Below are 10,696 nucleotides of genomic sequence, written 5' to 3'. Positions count from 1 at the left end.
ATAAAGCAAAAATAGTATTTTCTGTCTGTTTTCTGAATTATCCTTGCAATAAAAAATACCCCAAAAATAAAAGTTCTCCAAATGTCCTGAAAATGAAACATGAATTTTTGTAGAATATTTAAGAATATCTGGCACTGAGAACACACCAGGGGGACCCACCATCTGGACACGAGGGTACAGGGCGCGCCCACCCCCTGGGGTGCGCCCCTGCCTCGTGGGCCCCACGTGGACTGATACGTCTCCAACGTATCTATAATTTTTGATTGTTCCATGCTATTATATTATCCATCTAGGATGTTTTATATGCATTTATATGCTATTTTATATGATTTTCGGGACTAACCTATTAACCCAGAGCCCAGTGCCAGTTTCTGTTCTTTTCCTTGTTTTTGAGTATCGCAGAAAAGGAAAACCAAACGGAGTCCAATTGACCTGAAACTTCACGGAGATTATTTTTGGACCAGAAGAAGCCCACGGAGTATCGGAGATGGGCCAGAGTCCCGAGGCACCCACGAGGGTGGGGGGCGCGCCCTACCCCCCGGGCGCGCCCCCTACCTCGTGGCCGCCTAGGAGACTACAAAAAAATGGAATTAAGGGTGCCTCATATGCTTCATCTTTTTAATGTCTTTCGTGAAAATGATGGGAAGGAAAATTGTGCTCAAGTACTAGAAGAAGAATTACATAGAATGCTTGGCATAAAATATGTGAATGATAAGCATGATTGCAATGTTGTTAGTATGAATTCTTTGAATACCCACGATGCTAATGATATGCAAAGCCACAAGCTTGGGGATGCTATGTTTGATGAAGATGATATGTTTTGTCCCCCAAGTTTTGATGAGCAAATTTATTATGATGAAAGCGTGCCTCCTATTTATGATGATTATTGTGATGACACATATGCTATATAGAATAAAGATAACCCTGAAACTTGTCATCATGATTTTAATTTTCAATTGGATTATGCTTCACATGATAGTTATTTTCTTGAGTTTGCTCCCACTACTATTGATGAGAATAAATTTGTTTATGTGGAGAGTAGTAAAATTTCTATGCAAGTAGATAATGAAAAGAATGCTTTATGTGCTGGTTATATGGTTGAATTCATTCATGATGCTACTGAAAATTATTATGAGATAGGATCATATGCTTCTACATATTGCAATAATATCAAGTTTCCTCTCTATGTGTTGAAAATCTTGAAGATTTGCTTGTTTTACCTTCCTATGCTAGTTGTTTCATGTTCCCATAAATTGTTTGCTCACAAAATCCCTATGCATAGGAAGTGGGTTAGAATTAAATGTGCTAGTCATATTCTTCATGATGCTCTCATTATGTTTCAATTCTTATCTTTTATGTGAGCATCATTGAAATCATCATGCCTAGCTAGGGGCGTTAAACGATAGCGCTTGTTGGGAGGCAACCCAATTTTATTTTTGTTCTTTGCTTTTTGATCCTGTTTAGTAATAAATAATTCATATAGCATCTGTTTAGATGTGGTTTTATTGTTTTAATTAGTGTTTGTGCCAAGTAGAACCTTTGGGAAGACTTGGGTGAAGTCTATGCGATCTTGCTGTAAAAAACAGAAACTTTTGCGCTCACAAGATTAGCTGCTATTTTTTACTGGAGAGTGATTTTAGGTTGATTCTTTTTGCAGATGATTAATAGACAAATTCATCAGGTCCACCAATTTATTTCAGAATTTGTGGAGTTACAGAAGTATTCTAATGATACAGATTACTACAGACTGTTCTGTTTTTGACAGATTCTGTTTTCATTGTGTTGTTTGCTTATTTTGATGAATCTTTGAGTAGTATCGGAGGGTATGAACCATAGAGAAGTTGGAATAAAGTAGATATTACACCAATATGAATTTAGAATGAGTTCACAACAGTACCTAAGTGGTGATTTATTTCTTATACTAACGGAGCTTACGAGTTTTGTGTTGTGAAGTTTTGAAGTTTTGGGTAAAGATTCGATGGACTATGGAATAAGGAGTGGCAAGATCCTAAGCTTGGGGATGCCCAAGGCACCCCTAGGTAATATTCAAGGACAACCAAGAGCCTAAGCTTGGGGATGCCCCGGAAGGCATCCCCTCTTTCGTGTTCATTCATCGGTAACTTTACTTGGAGCTATATTTTTATTCACCACATGATATGTGTTTTGCTTGGAGAGTCATTTTCTTTTCTTTAGTTTTGCTTGATGTTTGAATAAAATCCCAAGATCTGAAATTCTTAAATGTTAGAGAGTCTTCACATAGTTACCTAATTATTCGACTACTCATTGACCTTCACTTATATCTTTCGGAGTAGTTTGTCATTTGCTCTAGTGCTTCACTTATATATTTTTAGAGCACGACGGTGGTTTTATTTTGAAGAAATTGATGAACTCTCATGCTTCACTTATACTATTTTGAGAGTCTTTTAGAACAGCATGGTAATTTGGTTTGGTTATGAATTTAGTCCTAATATGATAGGCATCCAAGAGGGATATAATAAAAACTTTCATATAAAGTGCATTGAGTACTATGAGAAGTTTGATTCCTTATGATTGTTTTGAGATATGAAGATGGTGATATTAGAGTCATGCTAGTGAGTAGTTGTGAATTTGAGAGATACTTGTGTTAGAGTTTGTGATTCCCGTAGCATGCACGCATGGTGAACCGTTATGTGATGAAGTCGAAGCATGATTTATTTATTGATTGTCTTCCTTATGAGTGGCGGTCGGGGACGAGCGATGGTCTTTTCCTACCAATCTATCCCCCTAGGAGCATGCGCGTAGTACTTCATTTCGATAACTAATAGATTTTTGCAATAAGTATGTGAGTTCTTTATGACTAATGTTGAGTCCATGGATTATACGCAATCTCATCCTTCCACCATTGCTAGCCTCTCTAATACCACGCACCTTTAGCCGGTATCATACACCCACCATATACCTTCCTCAAAACAGCCACCATACCTACCTATTATTGCATTTCCATAGCCATTCCGAGATATATTGCCATGCAATTTTACACTGTTCCGTTTATTATGACACGCTTCATCATTGTCATATTGCTTTGCATGATCATGTAGTTGACATCGTATTTGTGGCAAAGCCACCATTCATAATTCTTTCATACATGTCACTCTTGATTCATTGCACATCCCGGTACCCCGCCGAAGGCATTCACATAGAGTCATATTTTGTTCTAAGTATCGAGTTGTAATTCTTGAGTTGTAAGTAAATAAAAGTGTGATGATCATCATTATTAGAGCATTGTCCCGGTGAGGGAAGGATGATGGAGACTATGATTCCCCCACAAGTCGGGATGAGACTCCGGACGAAAAGAAAAATAAAATAAAATAAAGAGGCCATAAAAAAAGAGAAAAAGGCCCAAACAAAAAAAATGAGAGAAAAAGAGAGAAGGGACAATGTTACTATCCTTTTACCACACTTGTGCTTCAAAGTAGCACCATGATCTTCATGATAGAGAATCTCCTATGTTGTCACTTTCATATACTAGTGGGAATTTTACATTAGAGAACTTGGCTTGTATATTATAATGATGGGCTTCCTCAAAATTGCCCTAGGTCTTCGTGAGCAAGCAGGTTGGATGCACACCCACTTAGTTTCTTTGGTTGAGCTTTCATACACTTGAAGCTCTAGTGCATCCGTTGCATGGAAATCCCTACTTACTCACATTGATATCTATTGATGGGCATCTCCATAGCCCGTTGATACACCTAGTTGATGTGAGACTATCTTCCTCCTTTTTGTCTTCTCCACAACCACCATATTCTATTCCACCTATAGTGCTATATCCATGGCTCACGCTCATGTATTGCGTGAAGGTTGAAAAAGTTTGAGAACATCAAAAGTATGACACAATTGCTTGGCTTGTCGTTGGGGTTGTGCATGATTAAATACTTTGTGTGATGAAGATAGAGCATAGCCAGACTATATGATTTTGTAGGGATAGCTTTCTTTGGCCATGTTATTTTGAGAAGACATGATTGCTTGGTTAGTATGCTTGAAGTATTATTATTTTTATGTCAATATTAAACTTTTGTCTTGAATCTTATGGATCTGAATATTCTTGCCACAATAAAGAAGATTACATTGATAATTATGTTAGGTAGCATTCCACATCAAAAATTCTGTTTTTATCATTTACCTACTCGAGGACGAGCAGGAATTAAGCTTGGGGATGCTTGATACGTCTCCAATGTATCTATAATTTTTTTGTTCCATGCTATTATATTATCCATCTAGGATGTTTTATATGAATTTATATGCTATTTTCTATGATTTTCGGGACTAACCTATTAACCCAGAGCTCAGTGCCAGTTTCTATTTTTCCCTTGTTTTTGAGTATCGCAGAAAAGGAAAATCAAATGGAGTCCAATTGACCTGAAACTTCACGGAGATTATTTTTGGACCAGAAGAAGCCCACGGAGTATCGGAGATGGGCCAGAAGAGTCCCGAGGCACCCACGAGGGTGGGGGTGCGCCCTACCCCCCTGGGCGTGCCCCCTACCTCGTGGCCGCCTCGGAGACCCCCCTGACTTGTTCCCGATGCCAACACCTCTTATATATACCCAAACTTCTAGAACATAACCTAGATCGGGAGTTCCGTCGCCACAAGCCTCTGTAGCCACCAAAAACCAATCGGGACCCTGTTCCGGCACCCTGCCGGAGGGGGGATCCCTCACCGGTGGCCATCTTCATCATCCCGGCGCTCTCCATGACGAGGAGGGAGTAGTTCACCCTTGGGGCTGAGGGTATGTACCAGTAGCTATGTGTTTGATCTCTCTCTCTCTCTCTCTCTCTCTCTCTCTCTCTCTCGTGTTCTTGAGGTGGTACGATCTTGATGTATCGCGAGCTTTGCTATTATAGTTGGAACTTATGATGTTTCTCCCCCTCTACTCTCTTGTAATGGATTGAGTTTTCCCTTTGAAGTTATCTTATCGGATTGAGTCTTTAAGGATTTGAGAACACTTGATGTATGTCTTGCATGTGCTTATCTGTGGTGACAATGGGATATCACGTGATTTACTTGATGTATGTTTTGGTGATCAACTTGCGGGTTTCGTGACCTCGTGAACTTATGCATAGGAGTTGGCACATGTTTTCGTCTTGACTCTTCGGTAGAAACTTTGGGGCACTCTTTGAAGTTCTTTGTGTTGGTTGAATAGATGAATCTAAGATTGTGTGATGCATATTGTATAATCATACCCACAGATACTTGAGGTGACATTGGAGTATCTAGGTGACATTAGGGTTTTGGTTGATTTGTGTCTTAAGGTGTTATTCTAGTACGAACTCTAGGATAGATCGAACGGAAGGAATAGCTTCGTGTTATTTTACTACGGACTCTTGAATAGATTGATCAGAAAGAATAACTTTGAGGTGGTTTCGTACCCTACAATAATCTCTTCGTTTGTTCTCCGCTATTAGTGACTTTGGAGTGACTCTTTGTTGCATGTTGAGGGATAGTTATATGATCCAATTATGTAATTATTGTTGAGAGAACTTGCACTAGTGAAAGTATGAACCCTAGGCCTTGTTTCAACGCATTGCAATACCGTTTGTGCTCACTTTTATCATTAGTTACCTTGCTGTTTTTATATTTTCAGATTACAAAAACCTATATCTACCATCCATATTGCACTTGTATCACCATCTCTTCGCCGAACTAGTGCACCTATAAAATTTACCATTGTATTGGGTGTGTTGGGGACACAAGAGACTCTTTGTTATTTGGTTGCAGGGTTGTTTGAGAGAGACCATCTTCATCCTATGCCTCCCACGGATTGATAAACCTTAGGTCATCCACTTGAGGGAAATTTGCTACTGTCCTACAAACCTCTGCACTTGGAGGCCCAACAACGTCTACAAGAAGAAGGTTGTGTAGTAGACATCATGGACCCCCTCCACTTATTCTAGCACCCTCTCACTTCGTCTTCCTCTTGAAAAAATCCTCCCATAGCTCAAACCCGTGTTCTAGCTCATCTTGCTGCCATTTTCGATCTCTTTGCTCAAAGCTCCATTCACAAAACTGTTTGGGGATATTGTTCTTTGGTATGTGACTCCTCCAATGGTTCAATTAGTTTTTGTTCTAGTGCTTTATTTATTTCAAATTTTTGCTGCCAAGGTGACCATGTTCTTGAGCTTGCATGTCAAATTTATGTGGTCCAAAGTAGTTTTAATGCATGATATAGCCTCTAGGCACTTGTGGGAGTAGTTGCTATCAATCTTGTTGAGTTTGGTTCACTTTTATTTCGAGTCACTAAAAATTTCAGAAATTTTTCAGAGAAGGAAAAATGTTTAGGAAAATGTACCAAGGTGGTTCCTCAAGGAAGCAAGGACCAAGGATCGCTATACGTGAGCCGGACAATGAACCACCGAGGGAAGCTCAAGTGCGGCCTTGCGAATGGCCGTCAGAGGAGTTTATGGTCCAAGAAGGTATCAAGGATGAATTTGACTCGTATGTGCGTAATGCTGATCTTGAGGACTTCGTGTCAGATAAGTGCTTACAATACTACTACCTAACCGATTCCTTTGTGAGGAGGTTTAAATTTACATCCTCGCGCAATTCTCACACTATTTTATTTGATCTTTATGATAAATCATATACCATGGACCTAGAAGATTTTAATACTGCTTGTACACTCCCGCAGCGGGGCAATGTTAGTGAACCTTGCAAATCTGAATATAAAGACTTTCTTGCTAGTATCACTGTGGGGGAATCTAGAGAAATCACACAAGCTATGATAGGGAGCATTCATTTCCCTTCCATACATTATTTTGCTCTCTTTATAGGTAGATGCATTAACGGTAAAGATGAGGCTTGTCACATGTGCGTTTCAGATCTTTGTGTCCTCAAGAGTACGGTATTAGGTGATAAACAATATAACTTGGGGGCCATTGTTGCACGAAGGTTGCATCTTAACGGTACAAGTGGAGATTTGTTTGGTGGAATTTATGCAACTCGTGTAGCTAATTATCTTGGTGTACCCATACATGAAAATGATATGAAGTTGCCTCCTGCTTATTTAGATTATAGTGCTATGGTTCGCCATCAGTTTCTTGAGAGGAATGAACAGTTCCTCCAGTATCGACTAATCTTTGACAGAAGGCGCACTGTCCATGTTGCCCTCCCTGCTCCTACTTTCTTTAACTTTCAGGCAAAAAGGAGATATGTTATAACCAGGGAGGAGGCGAACGAGCATGAGAGGATGATGGAGGCAGCTCGCCTCCAAGATGCAGCTCTTGAGGCAGTAGCTGTTGCATCCCAGTACGACCCCAGCTACAACTTTGGATATCCGCCAGGCCAGGAGTGTCCATAGACCAACTTAGGCCAAAAGTCTAAGCTTGGGGGAGTACATATTTCTCACCGATATTACATTCATGTTCACACACTCATTCTAGTTGTCGGTGCTCATACTTTTTCATTGTACTATCCATGCTAGTTTATTTTATTTTCTAAGCCTTCTTCTTGTGTGTCTGAAAAACCTTAAGAAAAACAAAAAAAATTAGTTGTAGCTTTTAGCTAGTTTACTTTCCATGCCTGTAGTAGTAGTAATTAAAAGAAAACCCAAAAAGATTTCTCGTTCTTATTTTGCTTGTTGGAAGCTTTCCTGTGTAAATAGTTTTATTTCTTTTCTTTTCTTTGGGGGTCGAGAGGAGAAGACCATGATGAAAATGTTGAGTGGCTCTCATATGCATTATTGTTGATTTAACAAAGAGCCTATATTACCTTGTCTTATCCCATGTATTAAATGCTTGCAGATTCCAGCTTAGTCCAATGCACGTGCACTATTATTGTTATCCACACCGCTCGGGCGTGCGAGTGAAAGGCAATAATGACGATATATGATGGACTGATTGAGATGAGAGAAGCTGGTATGAACTCGACCTATCTTGTTTTTGTAAATATGATTAGTACATCATTCCTGATTCAACCTATTATGAGTGAAACATGTTTGCAATGACAATTAGAGATTATGGTTGCTCATGCCATACTTAATTTGCTAGGAGTTTATAATGGTTTACCTTGCGTGCCAACATGTTATTAAGATGGTTGTGATGTGGTATGATAGGGTGGTATCCTTGTCGGTGTGAAAACCGGCGGATCTCGGGTAGGGGGTCCCGAACTGTGCGTCTAAGGTCGATGGTAACAGGAGACAGGGGACACAATGTTTACCCAGATTCGGGCCCTCTCTATGGAGGTAATACCTTACTTCCTGCTTGATTGATCTTGATGAATATGAGTATTACAAGAGTTGATCTACCACGAGATCGAGATGGCTAAAGCCTAAAAGCCTAGCCTGTATGACTATGATAATGAGTCTCTCTCCCCTCCGGACTAAGTCCTCTGGTTTATATAGACACCGGGAGGATCTAGGGTTACACAAGGTCGGTTACAAAGGAAAGGAATCTACATATTTGGTCGCCAAGCTTGCCTTCCACGCCAAGGAGAGTCCCATCCGGACACGGGTGCAGTCTTCGGTCTTCGCATCTTCACAGCCCATCAGTCCGGCCCATGGCTAACAGGCCAGACGCCCGAGGACCCCTTAGTCCAGGACTCCCTTAGTAGCCCCTGAACCTGGCTTCAATGACAAGGTATCCGATGCATAGATCTGTCTTCGGAATTGCAAGGCGGGTTCCTCCTTCCGAACTCCAAAATAGTCTTCGGACGTACCGACGTGTCCGGACCTGTAACACACACACACCACACACAACCGCGGAGAGAATATAATTTTATACGAGTCCAATATGCTGACAACTTTTTGTAACATGACATCATATCTGTCCGGTCATAATTTCGAACCGTTTTTGTCTGCCGCTCCACGTTTCGAGACGTGGTTGCCATCGGTACATCTTGTCAAAGCAGAGATCGTGTCCCCTTATCGCGGGATTCTCATCAATACGGGCGTGGGTAACCCAACCGTGCCGTTTACACAGTCCTTGGGAATAGGCGAGTTTCGAGGCAAATGGGGAGGCGTTCAATATTCACTGCCTTTATAAGGGGATTAGGATCCCCCCTTCTTCTCCCACGCCTTCTCTCTTCCTCCGCCCTTCCAATCTTGAGCTCCAGCACCCAAGTCCTCATCTTCTACCCACTCAAGCTAGCACTCAACCATGTACGGATCCGGAGGTCAAGGCAAGTGGATGGTCTCCTTTGTCAGGGAGAAGGACATTACTGAGCTTCGGGCGGCCGGGTACTTGGCGAAGGAAATCGCCCACCGTCTTCCAGCCCAGGGGCAAATCGTCCCCACGCCGAAGCCCAACGAGAGGGTGGTATTCATCCCTCATTTCCTTCGCGGGCTAGGGTTTCCACTCCGCCCTTTCGTCCGCGGGCTGATGTACTATTACGGGATAGATTTCCATGATCTATCCCCGAACTCTTTCCTCAACATCTCGGCGTTCATCGTCGCGTGTGAGGCCTTCCTCCGCTTCCAACCCCACTTCGGCAGTGGCTCAAGGTCTTCAACGTGAAGCCGAAGGTGGTGGATGGCCAGCACCCGGAGTGCGGAGGAGCCATGGTGAGTAAGCTGTCCAATGTCTCCTGGCCGAAAGGCACTTTCGTGGAGACTGTCAAGGAATGGCAGAAACAATGGTTCTACATTTCAGAACCCCGCGGCACCAACTGGGCCGCAGCTGCCGAATTCAACCCCGGTGCCCCAATATGGCTCACCTCCTGGGTCGAGAAGAGCCCGAGCTTGTGTTCGCCAGACGAGCTGATAGCGCTGGAAAAGCACGTTCAAAGCATGGTGGACAAGGATGCCAAACTTGTTGATATAATCCTGGTGATGCTAGTTCGCCGGATTCTCCTGTGCCAAAGCCGAAGCCTCCCGCTATGGAAGTTTAATCCGAAGAAGCACCATACCCTGAAGAGGCTCTTAGAGACCACTCACAAAGATGCCTGGAAGTTGATCTTTAAGGGCAACGAGACACCGCCAGCCACGGATTCGGATCGTGGGCACGACATTAACCACCCCGCCAGTGAGGTGAGTTTCCAACACGTCCTCTACTTGTCTGCTTCAAGGAGGATATCTGAACTTTTACTGTCATTGCTTCTTCAGGAATGGATGAAGAGGGCGAAGCGAGTCCAGTGTCCGGCTCCGCTACCTGAAGAACCAGTCATTCCGCGTTTAGCGAAGATGCTGGTGCCGGCGCCCTATACAGCGCCAGCGAAGAAGGCCAAGGGGAAGGCCAAGGGGGTCCGGAGTGGCCCCCGTTGCAAGAGCGCTTTAGACGCGACGTCCGAAGACAAGACCCGCTCCTCCGCCGCCGAAGATGACGACGATGAGGAGGAGGAGGAGGAGAACAATCCTCCCCCTGATGAGGGAAGGAAGAAGAGGGCGGCCTCCACAAACCTGGAGACGGGGACGTCCAAGAAGGGGAAGGGCTCCTTCGCGGACAAATCCGCATGGGACGTCGACAGCAGTCCGGAACGACACCCCCGCACTATGCCTGAAGCTGCATCGTAAGTGCTATGACTCCCGCATACCCATATTGAAAGTGCAACTATCCCTGGGTGGTTTTGGTAATTCCTAACAACATATAGCTCATTGAGCTAATGCTATTCCAAGATAAATATTTCAGGAAAGCTCAATAATTGGCATGGCATGGATTAGAAAGTGGACCCTTCAAAATGCTAAGGACAAAAGATTGGCTCAAGCTCAAAGCACAAGACTCTACATTTT

Source organism: Triticum aestivum, chromosome 3D (assembly GCF_018294505.1).
Source record: "Triticum aestivum cultivar Chinese Spring chromosome 3D, IWGSC CS RefSeq v2.1, whole genome shotgun sequence".
Lineage (NCBI taxonomy): Eukaryota > Viridiplantae > Streptophyta > Magnoliopsida > Poales > Poaceae > Triticum > Triticum aestivum.
Note: the sequence above shows the minus strand (reverse complement) of the source record.